Raw genomic sequence first — 21,849 nt, forward strand, 5'->3', positions numbered from 1 at the left:
AGAATGTCAAGGAATTAAAGTCTGCTGTTCATTTCTAGGTAACAGCATACAACCCTTTTGACTGGAGTGACTTTATCAAAGAGGAAATAGGTATACATAACTGCATAAGTAAAATAATAGAAAAATGTGATAATAATTAAAGCTTAGAATTCTTAAGAATGGAAAAAGACACACCAAAAGGCACAGAAGAAATACAACATATGTCACTAGCGTTTCCTTTCTATATTCACATACATTTAGCTGCCTGGATCAAGCTACCTGCCTTAGGAATAAATATGGTATATTTGTTCAGTGATTACAGTGTAAATAAAGTTACTGTGTGCTCTAGAAAGGCTTTACCCAGACTCAAGCGTGCAAAACTCCTCATACGTAGCATGGCAAAGAGGGCCTTATGTAAGTATACCCTATTCTGCCATGATGCCTTCTCCGAGGATATTCAGTCTCGGTTCCCTTTGATACTGCCAGGTGCTACTGCCTGAGCTGTACCGTCAGCGCAAAGCAAGCACGTCTTGGAGGGAGGCTTTATGCTGCCTCGCTCCAGCACATAGCAAAGCTAGGTTCTTGATATATTCTGGACTTAAAACATGTCCCTCTGCCTTCATTCTGGCCCAATTTTCATTTGATTTGGTCAGTTATGCGATTAGATATTAGCAAATCCAGTACTAACTGGACATTTGCTGGTCCATGTAGACTCAGTTGCAGATGTAAAGCATTATCAGAACAGATATAGTACTTGTGTAGAGCTTCATTTCTAGAGATTCAAAAAGAAAATAAAATATAGTTTTTAGGAGTAGGAGAATATTTTTTTCTGACAAACATTGTATTCTAGGATAACCGCATGAGCTCATGCTAACAGCAATGGCTGTGGTCTATGGTTACATCTAACATTAAGGTTGGAATAAAAGGTACCTGATAATGTTGGACTAATACTGGATAATAATAAATGGCCTAAAATTAAATACTACCCCACTGGAAAACTCTGGACTTGAGCTGAGCTAAGGCTACCTCGTGTGTCAGGATGTTTTTCTCTTTTTTTTTAAATAAGACATAAAAAATCCCACCAGATATTCAACCATGTCTATGCATATATATATAAAGAACTATAAAAATATGGTTTGTATTATAAAACCATTGTCTTTTTGTCAGGTCTAAATGGACATACTGCAATAATGTACAGCACAGATCATGCTATTACAGGGCAAGTCTACTGATGTTTCCATCAGGCCTCCTATTTTTCACCTCCACACAAACTTGGATGACAATTTCTTAGCTGAATAGTTGCTTAAAAAATAAACATCGGTGGCTCATACTTAAGTCGGTACAGAGTTAAGCAGTAGCCATGTCTTCCCAGGGGATTATGTCAGTCTTTTTGACTAAAAAAAGGTAAAGACTAACATATTTTTCTCTTTTCTTAATGAAGCAGTGACTGCTAGGAAAAGCAAGAGAGAACTGTATTCATTTTACAAAGATTTCATAATTAGGGCTGGTCCTGGATGAAGTTACTGTTAAGTGTCAGGCTTACTACTTTGGGAACAATGATATTTTGTAGGATATATCGTCTTTCATCATCATCCTGTTCAGAAGAATGGGATAGTTCTGCTGAATATCACTTATGCAAAAGTGGGAGATTAAGGAGAGACATCTGGAAGACGCTTAGGAATACCACTACTTCAAGACACTAAATTTGCTCAATTTTTAACACAATATTGTCAAAACTCAGACCTGTAATTCAAATGAAAAAGCTATGTGTTTAAAAATATGGCAACTTAGTGGAGAGCATTCTGTGAGCACAGATGAAGGTTAAATTGAGAGTACATTACTTGCCATGAATTATTCACTGAGAGCTAAACAAGGCACACTAAGAAAGGAGTTTTCTCACTAGCCTTGAGCTGTCGGAAGTTTTGGGTGCTGATCTAAACTAGTCAGCTAGGTTCCTGCTATAGACAACTCTGATTGCTGGGGCAGTCTATTTCCATGATTCAGGCATCTATTTTAAGACAGAGAGAACTGCTCCTCACAGCTGTCTGTCTATCTTTCTGTGGACTACAGCTGCCTGCCTATTTTACACTGGAAACCTAGATTTTGGGTGATTCGGGATGTACATGATAAATCCTAGGGTACCAGCCTAAAAACTATAAGTTCCTATAACATGACTTTTTTTTCCTCTTCAGTCTCTTATAGCAGTTGAACTGAATGTAGATAGGATTAAAAATTTTGCTTTTATAGAAATGTAAATTTCAAAATATTTTCATATTTGGCCTCGCATCTTATCGTATTTGGATCACATGAGAGACAAAAAACGTCAAGACAATACCTTCCTAGTCCATAACCCCTTCCTCCCCAGAGCGGGGAAAAACTAAAGTGATAAAAAGGAATATATATATAGTACATCAGCTATGCCTACCACTTAAAACTTATCTAAGACTGACTTCTTCCAAATACCAGACATCTGGAAGGCAAGATACAGTGTGTTCTCATGTTCATTGATTCTAAGCTTCTTCCCAGTTTAGGGATAATTTATTAGTTCTACCTGATCTCTTTATTTCATTTTCATCTGTTTGAATTTTCCCTTAATAGACAACGTACCAGGCATGAGAAAAGCACGTTGCAGAATAAATCTCAAAGAAACTGAAAGCTACACCGACTGTTAAATACCACCAGAGATGATGATAGCCAAAAACTTCATGTTGTTGTGGACATATAAATTGCACAAATTGGATGCAAGCACGTCAGTATTGCCAACCCAGTGCCACATTGGGCATGGGACAATGTGCATCCTTCCTCTTTGCCCTTCCATGAGTAAAACAGATACTTTGTGTGTCATCAAATTCCTGAAAATATGTCATCACTCAGCACATTATATAGGTTTCCATAGAGGCATATTTATATGTAGGACAGCAATTCTGTAACTAGCAAAGTTTTACATGATTCTTAGCTAGTATTTTCCTTTCACATATTCCAATGATGGCCTTCTAATAGAGAAAATCAATCTTTTCTCTTTTCTTGATGCTCTCCTTCAGTAGTTGATAAGCAAAGCTATCTCTATTTTTAACCACTGAATCCAATCCAGCTACCCTTTTATAAATCAAGCAACTCATTGAAAGTAACTTTTCCTCTAAATAAATTTTCCTTTAGAGGAATATGCCTTTTCAAGTAACATAACCTTTGTCATAGTAGCTTTTCAGAAAGGTTAGGTTTATACATTCTGCATAAGAGCTAGATGGTCATAATTGTTACCTGCTATAAAATAAATTATATCTCAGTTGTCAAGTCAAAAGTTAAAAGATGTTATGTCAGTTATGAGTTTTGTCCTCTAAATAGCTATAATTGGTGGGTCTAAACCTCACAGATTTTCATTATTTAATTTGCTTTTATATCAATCAATGCTTCAAATGACCTCCTCCTGGCCAAATCTTATTTTCATTCTCCTTGAGCTCTGACAGATTTTGAAGCCAGAAACTACTCCCTGACTCTAAACATTCTTTTACACTCAGCATCCTCTCTTCTCATATTTCAACTCTGCTGCCCAACTGAAATAATTTTCTTGTTTCAGTTTTACCTTGCATCTTCTCTGAAGCTAATTCTATAGCACTCTTTTTTTTACATTTACTTTTTTATCCACTATCTTAAATGTATTGTTAAATAATTTTAAACACCAGGTTTGTGTTGAGGAGCCATTATGTAGCCTTCTGTATTAAATTCTTACCTCACTTTACCTAGCCATGGTTCTCATACCATTTTCTGATATTCCCCTTCAAGCAAAATATTAAAACTGAGCTTAAAATAAGCATTATCTCATAGGTTTTTCTGTCACATGGATAGCATTCTCACTTATTCTTGCTACCCTAAAATATTTCCAGCCTTGATCCTTCATTTTGTCCAAGACAACTTTGCTACATCTCAGTATCATTGCTTCCACTTGGACATTATTTCTAAGAATTATTCTGTTCAGAGTCCCAAAACATAATCAGAACTTTATTCCCCACTGGACTTGGCTGGTATCACCGCTTCCTAGGCAAAAAGCCTGCCACGTCTTTCTGGCTCACTATGTCAACAGCACAATTCCACTTGTATGTCCCTATGTATGGTCCCTTCTTGCATGAAATGTGTATTTTTTACATAAATTTCATTCTCTCTCCTATAAAACATTTTCATCTCCACTGTATCTATTAGCTTGTCAGTTGACTTTATTCTGATAATAAAGACTGCTTCAGTCATACATTTTTTGTTTCTTTTTCAAGCATTTTGTGCTTTTCTTGCAAACCCTGTGTGCAGGGCAAAAGACCCCATCAAATTTCGTGTCCCCTTAACCTTCTTGTTTAAATTACTGCTCAGAACTCCTCAAAACATGCTCTTAGAATGGCCAGAGAATGGCCATGTCTCACAATGGCTAGCAAATGATAACTTGGACTTCTATTTTGCATAAGCTTGAGTAAAATCCTAGGCTTGCTTTGGTCATGGAAACTTTACTACTTCAGTAGATCCAAAGTCCCATTTTCTACATTTTATGGTGACTACCTCTTCTCCAAACACAGTTCTTTAAGTTGCCTTTTTACTATTGTATCATATTTCTCACAGAAATCATGAGCTCCTTGGAGGAGTGCCACACCTTAAATCTGTTTTGCACATCCCTGAAACTTGAGAATATTCAAGAAATTAAAAAACAGTTATGGAAGGACTAAATTAATTTTAAATGATTTTAAGTCTGTGTTGAAGCTGGTCACAGATACAATGCAAAATTAGAGTACACGTATTAAATTGTGTTTGGCAGTTTGCTTTGTATAAATAATGCCTTTGTGCCAACATAGATTTATAGTAAATTTTGTTGACATTTACAGTAAAAATAAATCCAAACTGCAGCAGTTATTATTTGAAACTACTTAATTTAAGCAGCATGTATAACAGAGTGTGTTCACTATTGGCTGCTTTAGAGACCATCTGGGATGGATTTCAGTGCGTTTGCATGAAACCTAGAAAAACTAGAGTCAGCATTTTCATTCTACTGTCAGCATTTTACATGTAACTTTAAAAGGTGGTTTGTCTGGTTTCTGTTACATGTCCAAGGGAAAGTTAAAAAATAAAAATACTGGGTTGCAAAGACCATTCTGAATTCTTATTCTAATTCCCACCTTAAATTACCTACGAAAGTACTACAAAAAAAGAAACTTCCCTAAGAATATGTGAAAGCTTACATTAAAAGAACTGGCTAATTTATAGACATTTTCAGAAAGATTTAGATATACAAATATTTCAATAATAAAGTTTTTTCTTTGATACTCATACACAATTTTAACAATTCAGAAAACAATTATATTTGATATTGCAAACATTGTTAAAGACTACTACTGACATTAAAAGTTGGCCATAATAGTATCTTTTAAAATGTTTCTTTATCATAGGCACATATTTCATAACTATTATCTAACTTGAGTTTGCATTCAAAATATACTGGCAGTTTTGCAATTCACAGCAAGAGACACATTTCTATCTCTGGAATATGAAGTTATAAAATGTTGAAATTTATTTTTGCTGTTTAAGCAACTTCTATATATGTAAATAAACTCAGTCCTGCAAAGTCATGTCCAGCTGATCAACACCCAGATAAGGTGACATTTAAGAAGAGAAAAACGGGCTGAGATTTTTTTGCCCTTTTGGTTCTTTCCACCGCTCTGTTATTTTACAGAAGAGCACAAATAAATGATTCACTTTTGCCTTTTACAGCTGAAAAAATGGTCTTGACATATAAAACATTTCTCAGTTAGGATGCCATTCTTGCAAAGATAAGGATGAGCTACTAGGACGTTTTGCCTAAAACGTTCTCAATCTAATGCATATTGTGCTGAATGCAGTTGAAAAAATATGACTTCTTCAACGTTTTACTTTTAAATTTCATTTAATAATGTTAATGAATTTAACAATTTTATGACCATTTGAAGCTTAGTTATCCCAATAATTCTTGTCCAAAGAAAGTCCTCCAAACAGTGTATTGGAAGTTCTCCTAACACATGGTTCGCATCTGCACTGTTTTTCCTTCTAGCATAACAGTTTCCCCACTCAAGCCCACTTACTGATTACTTGCTTTATGACCTGTGGCCAGATGGTTCAAAAAGTCGTCATTTTAGAGAAAGCTCTGGGCAGAATTCCTTCTTCTGAAAAGGCTTACATAGGAGGAGATTATAAGAAGCACTAATTCTGACAATATTCTTCCTCAGAAAGGCACCTAAGGAAAATAAAGACTCAAGAATCTTTCCAATCTTTAATAAATTTTCAACTACCTAGAGAAAGAGAATAGCCTAGAAACAGAAAAACTTTATTTAACCCAAGTAAATTAGAAACTTATTTAAAAGCCACAGCTACTAAAATTATGACTGCAGTCCTCAGCTTTGCAGCTCATACAGGATTCATGTCCTCTTGTCTAAGGATATGCATATTTTTTTACTACAGGACCCCCTTCTCACACAGTCCCAGCGCACAAAACAATAACACTGGTGGCTGCCTTGCCTGAGATAGACGTGTGCCAGGCTGCACACCACTGGAGGCTCAGAGGGATCTCAGGGAGGGCGCTGGGATCTCAGGAATGCACGGAGTACCTTCAGGTCTACTCAGTCACAACCTTGTTAGGGATGACCATGTATTTCCATAATGTGGGTCAGCAGCTATTTGTACCAAAACTGTATCTCCTCTTAACTTCTAAAAGAGCAAGTATGTCAGAGAAGGATTGTTTTGGTTTTTTTGAAATAAAACAGGGCAAGATCTGAGACTATTCTTCTAGGATCTGAATCCAAGTTTTCAAAAATGTAGATACTGACAATGAAATCTGTAGTACCAAAAAACCCAAAGTTTAAACACGTCAGTTTTGTAAATTCATAATCAATGCAAGACATTTCTAGAGAACTCAGATTTGCAGATGAAGATGTCTTTCAAAAAGTGAGCTGACAGTACAAGAAAAAAGGAACAAAGCTTGCATACACAATGCTTTCATCTAGATCTACAAAGCCGTAAACAAAAGACTAATATGAATTAGAACCAAATGTGTTCTTAGTTTAATCTAATTCTGTTCATTAATTAGACCGGGGGAGGGGGTGGGGGGGGGTGGGAAGTAAAAAGAAAATAGTAGTACCTGTGAAGAAGAAAGAGATGCTGAAAAGGAAAGAAATAGCGGATCCATAGAGAGCAAAAAGAGGGAAATAACATCTATACAATAGAACTTGGCCAGTGGGAGGATGTGGAAAATATAACATTGGAAAAACCAATGTCTCTGTGGATTCTATTAATTTTAGCATACAGTAAAAGGACAACTTTTAATTACCAGTCTTGCCTTTGGAAGATATTTCTAGGTGTCCTTCGTGTGTCACACTGAGGGAGGAGATACGACATGGCTGCTCTTGCTTCTGATCTTCCCCCATTGCTTCAGAAGGAAGATTCTAGATTGCAGAACTTGTGTGTTATGACTCACACGGTTTCTATGACGACATCCAGTGCATGGGATAAAGCGTATTACACTGATGAGGAGCAGATGTAGGATCTATGGATTTAGGTATTTCTGTTGTGAAAGATATTGTTTGTGGTGGCTTTGGAGATGCATTGGCCTTCTTAATATAAGAAACTATTAAAACTCAGCTTGTGGGCGTAAGAATTTTCCCTTTATAGCTTGATCAACTCCTACTGGCTTTTTGTTTCTTTTCTGAGAATGCCATTTAAAATACACCTCCTTCAGCTCAGTATCCTAAGATGGAGACGGGGTTAATGAAGCATTAGAGAAAAAAATAAGAAAAAAATGCATTGGAGCTTTAGAAAAACATGAGTTATTCCCCTGACACAAAGTTCTCTTCAACTCTTATCAGCAACCGAAATCTTAATGAAAAAAAGCCACTGAACATCAGAATAGTTAAATCACTTTTCTAAACAACATTAAGCCCTTTAATACAATACAGTCATCCTTTCACCCTTTACATATCCTGGGTCTGGTCTAGTTTTAGTTTGAATATGAAGCTTATTTGGTCTTTTATCTCTTGCAATACGTAGTGTTTTTAAAAAAATTAATAACTTAAGTCTTTCTCTCCTGCAGGGATTTATCCACAGATACATGGAACTGACAGAATTTCAGTAATTCTAATCTGTGGTGTAGGCATGAATCTGTTGTTTAAATCTGAATATGCAGGACAGCACCACGTTCAAAGTTATCGCACTTCAACTTCTTTAACATAAGCCCTTTTGATAAACTGAGGCAGTTACACTGGAGCAACAGAATATGCTGCCCTCCCCTTGGTAGGTATAACACTCAAAAAAGTAGTCTGCTTTCCCTAAAGTAGAAAACATGCCATGTACTATAAATAAATACTATTACTACCCCCCCAAAAAACCCTGCAGTTTAAAATAAGACCTTACAGAACATGCTCCAACAATATTTTACTTGCTTTACTTCAATCTGGACTTCGGATCTCAGTTCTGCCCCTATTATTTATTTTCTTATCTGTATCTGAAATCAGTCTGTGATCTCTCTCAGGCTCAGCTGATGGGCCATTATTCCTGAAAAACTAAGCCTGCTACAGCAGACACGCCTATTAATTACACAAAGCGATATTTAACTGCTCAATACATTTAGTTTACTTGACAGATTTTAGATACACACACTGATTTTCACTCTGTTGCAACTGATTTATAAATGGAAGTTGATGATTGCCAATAACACCTTCCTGCCTCATTTTGCATTATAACTTCAGCAAATATCATCTCTATTTATATGAAAAAATAAAGCACAGGAAAAAAAAACAGTAAACTGAGTGGTTATTTATATCAGTAGAGAAAAAAGTACTACCAATAATATATTATGATACTTTTAAAAAAGTTAGTTTGCAGGAAGAGTAAGATAGAAACCTCACCTAACAAATATTGTCGTATGTTTTTATTTAAAAATATGACAACTATCCCCAATGAAAAACAGACTAAATAATGAAGAATAAGCCAAAGCATTTTCAACTTAATTAACCAGGTTTGTATTTGGATGAACATCCAGATACCAGCTTCACATCTCAGGGGCAGATCTTTGTTAATGTGTGCTCTGCTGTCACCTTTCTCTCCCAACATATGAAAGCTGAAAATATGAAGCTATCCATACTCACATGTTATCCAATTGAATTTCATGCTAAATGATTCTCAAAAACTCTTGCAGTCCATATATTTTCCTTGGTTTTAATCAATCTGAATTATTTATTATGGTATGTCACTTTCCTGACAGTCATCTCAGCAAAACAGCTTCAGTTCAGTTCAGTTCAGTTAACATGGCCTCACATGTATCTGGGAAAGCATTTTCCCCTGTAAATTTGCTGGTATAATTAGCAAGAAGCTGAACTACCTCAGCATGTTTTTTTTTTCTGAGTAGCGTTTCATAATTTTTTACTCCTTTCTCACAAACATGCAAGTCTCAAAGCTGAACCAAGTCAAATAGATGTCAAAGAGCCAATTACTGATTTTTTTTCCCTGTACTTCGGTCTGTCTAACACACGGGACAGCAACAGCAGTGTGCTCCGCAAGACTGTTGATGAACTTCAGTGCATATCAAGTTACAAGTAAAACGTACCATTGTTTTTATAGTACATTTCGCTTCTTTATAGTAGGATCAGGAATGTTCAACATTGAAAAGTGTCCTACAGTTGTACTGCGTTGTCCAGTTTAACTAGGCCTCCAGAATTTTTCTTTTCTGGAGAGGAAAAATTAAGCACAAGTTTGAATTCAAACTAAAAATGGAAAGCAGTAACAACAAAAACTCTTCACTTCGTCACTGGCAAAAACTAACTTTCTGTACCATCTCAGAAGGCTTGAAGTTTAAATGCAAGGTTTCAGGGTGATATTTTACAGAAGCTAAATTTTACAGTGTTGACTAGACCACTTTGCGGTGGTTCAAAGCGGGAGGAGCTCAAGTAGCACTGCTGTGAAGTGCCTACTGCTTTAAAGTGTACAGACCTAAGGGCGCACGTGGAGCAGGATTGCTGTTTTGGTCCTATGAGTTGATATTCCAAGAAATGTCAGCACTTGCAGGCCACTCTAATGACCTGGACAGTAAGGCAGCTAACTTTGTAAATTAAGTTTCCAGTAGCATTTCTTAAATGGTATTTCTTTCATTAAAAAGGTCTTTAGAAAGCCTTTAAGTTTCTGCCATATTTTTGATTAAAATTAATTGATGAAGGCATTAACATGTAGTTCATACATTCTGAAAAAACTGTCAACAAGAACCGCCAACCAGATCTTTTGTCTTGATGCTAAATTCACCACAGTAGTGTAGCTTTGAAAAAGAAATGAAATAAATACTTCTGCAATTACAGTGTCTGTGAGATACACAGAGCTGACAAACAACAGTGTAAAAATTTTATGAATGCAGTCGGAGGCCCAGAAGAGGAACTTTCTGCATGGCAACACCACTGACCTGACATACGTGTCTACAAAACAGCTAGGGATTTTTCATAAAATTTTGCCTGGAAAACTGTAAAGAAGCTGTTAAATGACTCTAATCAAGGTGCTGCTTGTTACTGGCAACTTGGGATGGCTCTGACCTATACCTGGCTATTACAGACATTTTTGGTTATTTATTATATAATTAATTCTAATAGGTTAATTTATATTCAGGGAAGGAGAATGTGTATCTTGATGTCTTGAACTCAGTAAGGTGTATCCATGGAGGTAACCGAGCGGGGCAGGCTGTCACCTCCAGGAACTGCTGTTCCTAAGGAGCTGCAAATCTTGTTTTGCTAAAGGCAGATATTACAGACCAAAAGGCTCTAGGGAGCTGGGAAACAATTTCAGCCCTGCAAAAGGTAGAAATAAAATAACTGAGCTGCAGCAGTATGACGCAGCTTTTGCCAATGACTGCTTAAGCAGTGGATCATACGTCTCTGTGGTACACCACCTCCTTCACCTGCAAGCTTTTCTCCCTCTAACAGCTCTTTCTTTCCTTTCCACTCTTTACTCCATATTTTTCTGTCATGTATCCAAATCAAAGCTGGGAATTAAAGCTATAAAAGTTAATTCTGTGACTCCTCTGAATTTTCTGCAGTTACACTTTCTTAATTTGCAGCCCTCGGCTTACAGGAAGATCCTACTGTGCAACCCAACATTAGTAGATGAAAAATAATATCATACTATTTTTAATTTTAACTTAAAGAAATATTGACAAAGCCTAAGAAAATCACTAGATTGTTAGAAATATGCAAAATAAGGACAACATTTTCTTTATCTTCCTGCCACGTATGAAAATAGAAAATTTTTCCATAAATGTACTATGAACAAAGTGTTACTCTACTAACAGTAAACCAAATCGCAGTGCTATTACGTATACCTAGTGACACAACAAACAGAAAGAAGGTAACTAAAGCAGGCAATTTGTTAGTCAGAAATAAATTCCAAAAACATGGCAAAAATTCTGCAATGACTTCAATTAAGAAATAGGAATAGATAACAACTATAACGAAAAACAATTATTTATGTTATACCTGAAAATATTGAATATAAAAATGTTTCTAAACTACAGATGTAAAATTTATTGCAGAAAAAAATCCCTTTCCTTAAGTATGTGGAGCCTTAATGTCTTTCTAACAGTATACTCATCCTTCACTTTCCTAACCTACGCCCTATAAATGCAAAAATGATGATGCTGCACCAAAGTTAGAATAAGAGCTGTAGGACTTCAGACGCCTAAGAATGCTTTACATTGTTATCACAAACTGCTTTACATTGCCTTACGTTATTGCCATAACTCCTAAAGCAGCTATTTTGAGGGAAGTGACTTTGTCTGTAAACTCGAAGAGCTGGCATGAACAAGCTCATGTCTTACTGAAACAGTGTGTACTTGGAAGCAGTTTTATCCTTTTATAGTAACAGAGTGTATGACATTTAACGGTGAATTAAATGTTCCAGGATCAAAAAATATATCGCACCAAAAAGAAATGTAATCTAAACCGTTTAGCAAGTGTCATATGAGATAATATTTACAATAAATTGCTAATAACATCCACTTATTTCCTTTTATCAAAGTTAAGAAGCTGGCAAACTGCAGCTCCATCACACAGTTCTGCACTGTAATAAATAATTTTCACTGACATTCTCTGACTGCTTTTTATCCTCCTTTATTTAAACTTACATTAGCTATTATAAACTATAATCAAAATGACAAATTAATTCAAAATGAATGGTCCAAATCATGAAATATCTTCTTGGTCAAAGATCAGCTGTTACTCTGAAAGGGTGAAGAGAGCGCAAATTTAGCAAATCTCCCTCTCACTGGAGAGAGCACAGCTTTTCCAGGATTGTCTGCTGCTTTCTTTACATCTTAAAACAGTCCTGTTATACAGCTGGGGAATCAACATCTTGAAAGAATATCAGGGAAGAAGAGGTGGTGAGTTTTTCATGCTAATAGCAGCCTGGGTGAATCCCTTACACAAATACAGAACAAACTTCTACTTTGAACTCCAAAAGAAAGAGTAGGGCATTGGGAGGAGCAGTCTGGGTTGCACTTCCACCCTCTGTGCTGTGGAAAGTAGAATTTTAGATAAATAAAGTTTTCAGGGCATGACTGTTGAAATCACATTATCCTGCCCTGCCAATCTCTGAAATGTTATTTCCAGTGTCACAGACTAAGCTATTTTCCTTAAAGCTCCTAGAGTCCAGCTGTTAGGTGAAAATCTCAAACTACATCTTAAGAAAGCTCCTGGCTTTTCTGGGTTTGGGTACTCTTTTAGATTTAACCGCTCAAGGACAAAAAAAAACCCCTACCAGCCAGAAAAAACAAACAAACAAACAAACAAACAAACAAACCTTTTTAAACAAAGTCTTGTGATTCTCCAAGGCATAATTAAAACCAGTTGGAGTTGACAGTACTGCAATATGATCAAGAAGAATATAATATAGTCCAGCGGAAAACTGTGATCAGTTTATTTTAATGGAGCAGAAAGGGAGTAAACCCTTCTTGGTTTGGAGGCTACCATTCAAGCCCTGGAGCAAAGACTTCTCCAGATGAGTATTTTGTCCCCTCACATTCTGCTCCAGGGAGCAGGAGAGGTCAGCGTTACGGACACTAGCCTTGTCCAGCTAGTCCCAGTTCACCAGCTGGAAGAACTCCAGAGCTGTTTTATTCGCTGTGTAGATACAAGGAAAAACCAGGCCCCACATGGCACTCACTAAAACCAGCCTGGCTAGCACTTTCTGATGGCATCAAGCTACCTCAAAAAGAGCTTTCACATCAACACTTTACAGAAACATACAGTTTTTGACTTTCAGCGTGGATAAGAAAATCATATCATCGTATGATTATGTGTTTAACAGACAATACGTGGATTACTATGCGTTTCTATTTAAATGTTATATGGATTTGCAGGCTAATATTTGGTGTATTCAGGAGTCCAGACTGAAAAGTATGCACAGCATAATTAAAATTTTATAACTTTTTATGATATCCTAGCAGGGATAGACAAGAAGGAAGAACTGTGACAGCAAAAGTTAAGCCCTTGGTGGATCACAGAGGTATCTGTTCTCTGCATGTGAGGATGAAATTTTGTCTGTATCTTGAAACAGATTTTTAATGAGATCACGCTACATTTTGCTATTGGCCCCAAGTATAAATTACTATACCATCTGTGTTATATCATTAATATTCTTATCTATAAACAATAAGTATTATTTTGGCATGAAAATATGCTTGTATTTGCACTGTAAAATCACTCTGGCTAGAATTCCTTCTGTTTTCTATGATCCTAAGCAGAGTTTATCAGAAAACAGTACTACATGTATTTTTTTGCCAAATTCGGATAAGCCTTAAAATATAGTATGTTCCAATATACTTTGTACTGTGTCACGGGCAGAGAGCTTAAACAGACACTGTGTCCAAGACGAAACATGGAACCAATACAGTTTGCAACTTATATACTCATTAAGACTGCATTATTCCCTCATTAAGGGAACGATCTGGATGCTGGGATTAATGTTAGGAAACTACACGAAAAATATCTGCAAAAATCAACGTTTTGTTCCAGAAGAGTGACATGATTAACCACACATGCTAGTATAATGTAAACTTCCTGATTCTCAGGTGCCAATGACACTTCTGTTCAGGAACCCATCGCTTCAAGATATCTCACAGCGAATTTCATGAGAGTGTTTCCTTACACAATGTTTAGAAGAAATTTAGTTTTCTCCTATAACACCAGTAAAAGCCTAACTCAGTGGATTCTACTTCTGCTGTTTTACAGACATACCCCAGTTGTGAAATTATCAATTTTTTGACTGTTCAGTCCCTGGTGCAATGGAGCACAAATGATGTTGAAACATTGGGCTTGGCTTCCAAAGCATGATATAAAACAAATGAACTTTTTTGCTTAAAACAGCTGATTTCCCTGCTTTTCCCATTTTATGTTTGCATGACCATTTTCTTTTTATTTTACGAGTAAGAGGAGCAAAAAGCAAGGAAAAATTACGTAATTGGATGGTTACTTATAAGTTGAAATGTGTTTCACACACTTAGGAAAACCAAGTAAACATAAGAAAATAGCCACACTTATTGGTGTCATATGAATTAAGGTAAAAAACTGCATCACTTGCATATTGTTACATGATGCTTCTGCCTTACACGAGAACTGTTGGAGTAGCAGATCCTGCTCCATTTGCAATACTTTAATTTATGAGTTCCATGTATTGCCACATTTCAGCTTATCAAACGGAAAAGAGAACTTTAAATTGAACAGGAGAGACTAGAGTGTTTCTAATTTGAAAAAAACCTCCAAACCCAGAAAACAAAACAACCAACCCTGATGTACTGTTTCCTAGGCACACCTTCCCCTTTGGAAGGGATGAAAGGTTCAGCCACCCATCCATCCTCCTTGTGCTCTGTACACCTAAAATGGTCATATATAGAAGCAGAGAATTCGCTATTTAAGAAACTGGCAAACTTTCCCTTGTAGCGTGAACTCCCTGTGTTTTATCTGCGGGTAAGAGGCTTCCTGTTGTGGACCAAATATAGTTCCTAACAAAACAAGTGAAAATCATTGCTGAGTATCATCCTGCCCAAGTGCTTTTGTTTGGTGCTAGTACTTCTGTAGCACCTTGTAGCAAGGGCTGCAGGTGAGAAAGAGCTTGGGGAATGAAAAGATGCGTCCAGATGACGTGTCATGAAGATACTTGAAATACCTGATATGGCTCGCTTACCAGCAACTGCAGATTAAGTTCGATTCACAGGGTAACTCATAGGTATATTAGAGTAATACATGCATAGCTGGAGCTGGAGTTATTTTGCATTTTTCTTTTTTTCGTATTTGACTTTTTGCTTCGTCTACATCTGTTATAACCACGAAAATATGTGGCCTCTCATTCTCCATCTGGAGGAAATTATATCCCATTTAATTAGTTTTACTTTCTTCCATTTTAGTCTTCTTGACTAGCTAAATAACTTCAGCTAGTGTCAACAGATCCTGCTTGGGAAAGACAATAGATATTCTTAGGCTTTGCTGTTGTTTGTTCTGCTGTGTCATTTTGCTTTTACAACTTCAACAGAAATTTGTACCAAAGCCTGTGAAAGCTAAGCCACTAAAGAGACGAGTATTACTGGAAATGTTGCAAAGGTAAAATAAATAGAGGAAAGCCAAGTTCATGTGGACAGACAGTAAAGGAAGTACTGTGTGTTCAGCTTCTTCCTGGCAAACTTCTGCTAGTTTTTGATCACTTTAATGTAGGATATGTGCATACTGTACATATAATACACATGTATAGAATGACCAGCGGTATGGGTATGTTGATGGGAAGCATCTGTCTCCTCCTACTGCTGAGACCCCCAATTTCTACAGTTGCCTGGATTTTGGCAGCTTGCCTGAAGAACTTTCTAACCTCCTAACAAGTCAGGAATCCTGAAGAAGAGAGAACTTTAAATTGAACCAAAGTGACTAGACTGCTTTATATTTTTATATTTTACATTTTATATTTTATATTTCATTATCTTAAAAAAAAGAAATTTTCTTCCTGTAGAAAATTGTGGAAAACTGGCTATTCATCATGAGGGACTTTTTTTTCTTTTAGAAATGCAAAATTTCCAGTGAGATTGAAATTCTACCTCCTGCAATGATCCCTGTTGCCTTCACTTAATACTGTGTCCTTGTAAACTTCTCTCAGAGGAAACAGAACGGTCAGACATGGAACAAGAGAAAAAGTACACAGTAATGGAAGTGAGACTATTCCAACAGGGTTAAAAACGCAGAATATCTAGTCTGGCCTGTACAGACACTACCAGGTATTTAACAGAATGGGAGGTTATTGCTCATGATTCAAAATTAGTTAATCAGCAAATCTGTTAAACTAGATCAGAAATGAGATAGAGGTTAATAATGGAAATGTTATAATGGAAACGTTATAAAAATTATATTTTCATGAGAACAGGCATACTATAATTCACCTAGACCCTGTGTCCTCATCAGAAGCTCTGGGTTTACTTCTAGTCACTTGCAACAGGAGGAGGGGTTAAGAGATCTGCAACATGAATGATATGGACGTGAAATTTTTCCATGTTATAAGAGGCACTGAAAATATAGATAAGTTAGAAAGTTCATGAGCAAGACTGGTAAACAAATATATAAACAACAACTAACCCTTTAGCAACATAAGGTCGCAATACTACTTAAAACGTTCCAAGGCAAAAGACAACAGAATGAAGAAACTCCAGCACATCGCAAAGAGTTCACTTGTGGGAGTGAGAGTCAAAAGATACTGCTGAAGCCAAAAATTCAGCAACTCTTTTATTTAAAAATTATCAAAATTTGGTGTGAATAAATAAAATATCCAGACTTGTAAGCAATACACACAGAGTGTAGAGATCTGGAGTACCCATACATAGGGAATTACTGAAGATGTTGAGGAGATTCCTTCTCAAGGAAGATTATACTGTTACCACCAAGTTTCTTACTGTTCTCTCTAAAACATTTGCTGCTGGCTGCTGTCACAGACCAGGAGCTGGATCGGCTGGCATGGACTACCCCTGAGATGAAATATAACACTGCCCCTATAGCTAAGGACACCAGAATGGTGTATGTGCTGGACCCTTCTAGGTGGGCAGGAGTCTCTCTTCTTTTTTCTTTTTTGCCTCATGAAGGAAGACACATTAGAGCCTTAAATTACCTTTTAGTATGTTGCAGAAGTTTTCAGTTAACACTCACATATTAACAGTCACATATGAATTTCATAGAGACAACTGAAGCATGAAAAGACCTGTAGATATTAGTGATTTCTGGGGCTCAGAAATAAATGGTATTTACTAGTTCCAGTAAGAAATTCCAGTTTTTCAATTTCCTTTGCAATAATAAAAAAAAAAGCTATTCAGAGACACAACGGACATAAAACATATTCTACAGTGGCATACAAGAAACATCAGTAGGTTACCCCTGTACCACTTTTCTTCTTGTTTAATGCGGTATCTAGAAATTAATTACAACATTTTGACATGGTACATGCTGAACTAGCGTCAGCTTGTTCTGATGTATTCGGTATCAGATTGAATGATAGTTCTATTTATAGTGCTCCTAGAATTCATTATACATCAGGGAATTGCAAGTCAGATAGTTCTGACATTAACGTAAATATTCACGGACATCTAAAATTTGTGAATCAAACTGAGTATTTCCTGGTGTTTATGGTTAGTGTAATCTTTTCCTGCATCCCAAGGGATGCTAATGTTTGCTCCCAGCCTAATCTGGAAGGCCAGCTTTGTGTGGGGATTGTTTCAGCCACAAACAGCAAAGCCCAGACATTTATTTATCATAAATCGTAGGAACACTAGTCATCGTAACCTACTTCGCTGTGTATAAAAGAAAATTTCCTGATGGTTATTCATACAGGTTCTGGCTTAGGCTGTTAGAACTTACTTAAGCAAAAATTGGAAAAAAGTTGTTGATAAAATACCTATATGTGTACTTCAGTTTTGTGTTTATTTTACACTACCTAAATCACTTCCAAGGCAGTAGCAGGAACAACAGATCCCACAGAGTAAGCACTCAGGTACGCTAGTCCGAAGCAGCAATAAGAAGCATTGACAGACTCAACCTGCCCCACTGTGACAGACCCACTCAACCCATCTGTCTGAGCATCAGCTCCGTCTGAGAAATTTAAGCAACAGCTGAAACTTTTGAATGTGTTACTTGTCTTCTGTTTGTTTGTTTTTTCCTGCTGTTGGGGACCTATGACTGGGACTTGACTTTCTGACGTTTTAGGAAATGGTGTAGAGACTCTTTATATTTAGTCATGATCAGGGACTCTCTGGCCAGTTTTGTGAAGGACGTTAGTCTGCAGCAACACCAAGAGTCAAGTACAATTCACTTGCACCTGCTTTCCTACTGCTACCTAACCTGACTAGGAACATGCCTTGCTATTTTGCCACTTTCCCCAAGATTTCAAATTAACATAACCAAATGCCTGAATTGGATGTGATGATATTTTGGCATGCAGATTGGTCTGAAATAACTCTGAGTGAGACTCAAAACACCATTTTAACAGTGACATGGCATGCTCTGCATTACAGAATTTCTGAGCTGAATATGAAATCAACTGTGTGACTCATCACATTCACTAGAAAAGTCCACACTTATGCATTCAAATATTTTATTTCCCAGACAATGCTGAATGACAAAAGAAGGTCAAAAAGAACCAAAGTAATTCCAGTGGGCTGGGACCCTAATCCCTAATAAATAAAATAATAAACTTTAATCTGGTCTCTGTTCCTCTTTCTTTACAAAGCTTATAATAACAAAAAATAAGAATACTACACTCTGCTCACGAAGAAAGCTTTGACATCATTAAGAAATCCCCTTAGAGAAGGGATTCCTGAAAATTGCTGTTTGAGGGAGAGATTCCACTTTCCAGCCCGGCTCCCGAGAGTTTAGTGGCTTGGAGTACAATTATCTGGCAGGAGGGAATCTGCCTTCTTACGTACAAGTGCCACGAGCCGCTGGCTGCAGAAGTGGTGTTGGCAGTAGCTTCAGCCACATGACCATTCCTCTAGTCCAGGGAAATGTGCCAGATGGCAGCCAAAGAAGAAAAACAGAAAGAAAGCAGAGGAAGGAACAAAAGAAGCTCACATAAACCAACAAAGAACCTTTCTTTCTTTTCCGTACAAAGATACAAGTTTCATGATCACTGTCTCAGGAAGTGTTTCCTCATAGCTAAGCAAACGAAGATGTAGTTCTGACACTGCAATAATTTAACAAACTTACTAATTCTTTGATTATTCAATTTAATACATACTATTACCAATATAATTTCTCCATAACACCCATTTTACTTTGGAGCTTACAATCTCTACAAAATTGTCTCCACACACAGGTTTCACTCAGCAGATTTTTAGTCTGAGTTATTCACAAATCATTTGTTGTGAAAAAAGACTTAATGACCAGCCAGACAATCAGGGCAGATACTGCTGCCTCTGGAGAATCTTCTAAGTGGTCCTTAGGACCTGTCATTAAGTCAGTGAGAGGTGTGAGTGTTTAGCGTCTAGCACGATTGAGTGTCATATAACATGTTCTTATTCATACATCTCAGTCATGCGCAGGAAATTTTGATAGGTGCTTTAGTTCTTCTTCATCCATCTGTGACAGGATTTAGAGGTCACGAAGAAGGCTTCTGTCTCCATCCGTTCTTCAGAAGTCTTGTGAGGCTCTGAAGCATAACTGTGCTACTATTAGGACTCAGTTTTTACAGTCACATCTAGAGGTATTTTGTGAGCAAAGCTAAATGCAGCAGGAAATGTGATTCCTGTCTGCATTTCAGGAAGTGAGGTGAGCTTCAGTTTAGAGAGACTCAAGGCTTTAAAAAGAAGGGGAAAAAGAAAGAAAAGGGAAGGGAAGGGAAGGGAAGGGAAGGGAAGGGAAGGGAAGGGAAGGGAAGGGAAGGGAAGGGAAGGGAAGGGAAGGGAAGGGAAGGGAAGGGAAGGGAAGGGAAGGGAAGGGAAGGGAAGGGAAGGGAAGGGAAGGGAAGGGAAGGGAAGGGAAGGGAAGGGAAGGGAAGGGAAGGGAAGGGAAGGGAAGGGAAGGGAAGGGAAGGGAAGGGAAGGGAAGGGAAGGGAAGGGAAGGGAAGGGAAGGGAAGGGAAGGGAAGGGAAGGGAAGGGAAGGGAAGGGAAGGGAAGGGAAGGGAAGGGAAGGGAAGGGAAGGGAAGGGAAGGGAAGGGAAGGGAAGGGAAGGGAAGGGAAGGGAAGGGAAGGGAAGGGAAGGGAAGGGAAGGGAAGGGAAGGGAAGGGAAGGGAAGGGAAGGGAAGGGAAGGGAAGGGAAGGGAAGGAAGAAAAAGGAGATGAGCTCGTCTGTGACTTCTGGAAACATAATAAAAATTTAGAAATATTTTGTTTGTATTGGACTAGAAGAATGTTCATCTGCCAGAGAGAGGACGGACACCTCCCTACAAAACTAAACAACTCTCCTCCTTCTCCAGCCTGCAAAAATATACTGAAATTGTGAAACGGTTTGGTGGTCTCCTGAGTTTCCTTATCTGTGAAGTACCCAATCCTAGCCTTGGCTCTATATCTAACGCTGTGAATACTCACCCTTCTGGTGTATAGTGAATCATAAATGAATCCCTACCAGTTTTTTTGGTCTGCTATCCTATTTTTGGTCAGTACAATTTGCTGAGGCTTTCAGGTGTGATTTATTTGATGGGAAGGGCAGAGGAGGAGGAGCTCTAAGAGACTGCACTGCATTCCAGCTCTTCCTAGAGAAATTGTATTGTCTCAAGGCATATTTTTTTCCTGCTCTGGGAAAACTTGCATTAGCCTGGCTCTTTCATGACCTTCTGAAAGATGCAAAGCCCAGCACTTGCTGATTAGCAAAGAAACTCAAATCACTATTTGGCTACAAGGGAGCATCAATGTAATCGCGGAATCTCCCAAAAATGAAATATGCAAATTAAAACATAGTGGCCCATTTAATTAATAGATTCTGAGTATCCCACAGAAGAAATGCAATGTTTTTGCCCAAAATGTAACAAAAAAAAATTTTAAATCACAGCCAACTTCACAATTTAAATTAAGATTATGAAGTAGAACAACAGGGTTTGCAAAACAATGTTCATCATGGAAAGCCTGGACACTACTATCAGGTATTCAGTTTTAGCAACCAAAGCCCCCTGGTATCAGATAGTTGAGTGACGTGAGCAGAACTGTCAGTTGACATAAACAAGGTTATTAAATTACATAGGGATTGGGTACTGTAAAATTTTGTAGTAGATTTCTAAATATAACCTACAGTGTGAATGGAGCCATGGCAGTGACATGGCAATATGTATATGAAGGATTTTTAATCCCCTTCTGAGTCAGAATTTATAGTTAAATTAAGTAGTAACAACAAAAATGGCTCACAATCAAGAATACAACTATGACTCAGTTTTAATTAAATTATCTTTAACCTCAGACTAATTCTTTAATGCTCTTGAAAAACAAACATGTATCACTTTCTCTATGGCAAGACAAAATTCATTCACAGCTCTGGACCTCTGGACCTGGACCTCCTTGCTTTTTATTTTTATTAACAACTTTTAAGACTATTTTCACTCTGTTAGGTTGAAAAATTAGACGTTGTGCTATATTTACATGTTAACCATCAAAATAATCAGATCCTGTATTAACATGCTACATGTAGTATTTTACTTTTTCCTTCTGAAACGTTGATAAAAGTTTGTAAAAGAAACATGACTAGCTTTCTTTAAGCAAAAAAAATCCATGATAAGAAGACTGCCTTAAGAGAATCTCAAATGAATTGCATGATCTATTTTTGAACTTTCAGAAACTATTATAAATATCATTCTTATTCAAATGCCTTTATTATTATTATTTTTTGCCATAA

General features: G+C 37.2%; 1 protein-coding gene across 6 annotated transcripts in view; it reads right to left on the reverse strand.

Moving 5' to 3' along the window:
* PDE4D (phosphodiesterase 4D) overlaps window positions 1–21,849 on the reverse strand; it is a 520,925-nt gene that overhangs the window by 158,222 nt on the left and 340,854 nt on the right. The window lies entirely within an intron of this gene.

This window comes from Larus michahellis, chromosome Z, assembly GCF_964199755.1.
Source record: "Larus michahellis chromosome Z, bLarMic1.1, whole genome shotgun sequence".
In the NCBI taxonomy this organism is placed as follows: domain Eukaryota; kingdom Metazoa; phylum Chordata; class Aves; order Charadriiformes; family Laridae; genus Larus; species Larus michahellis.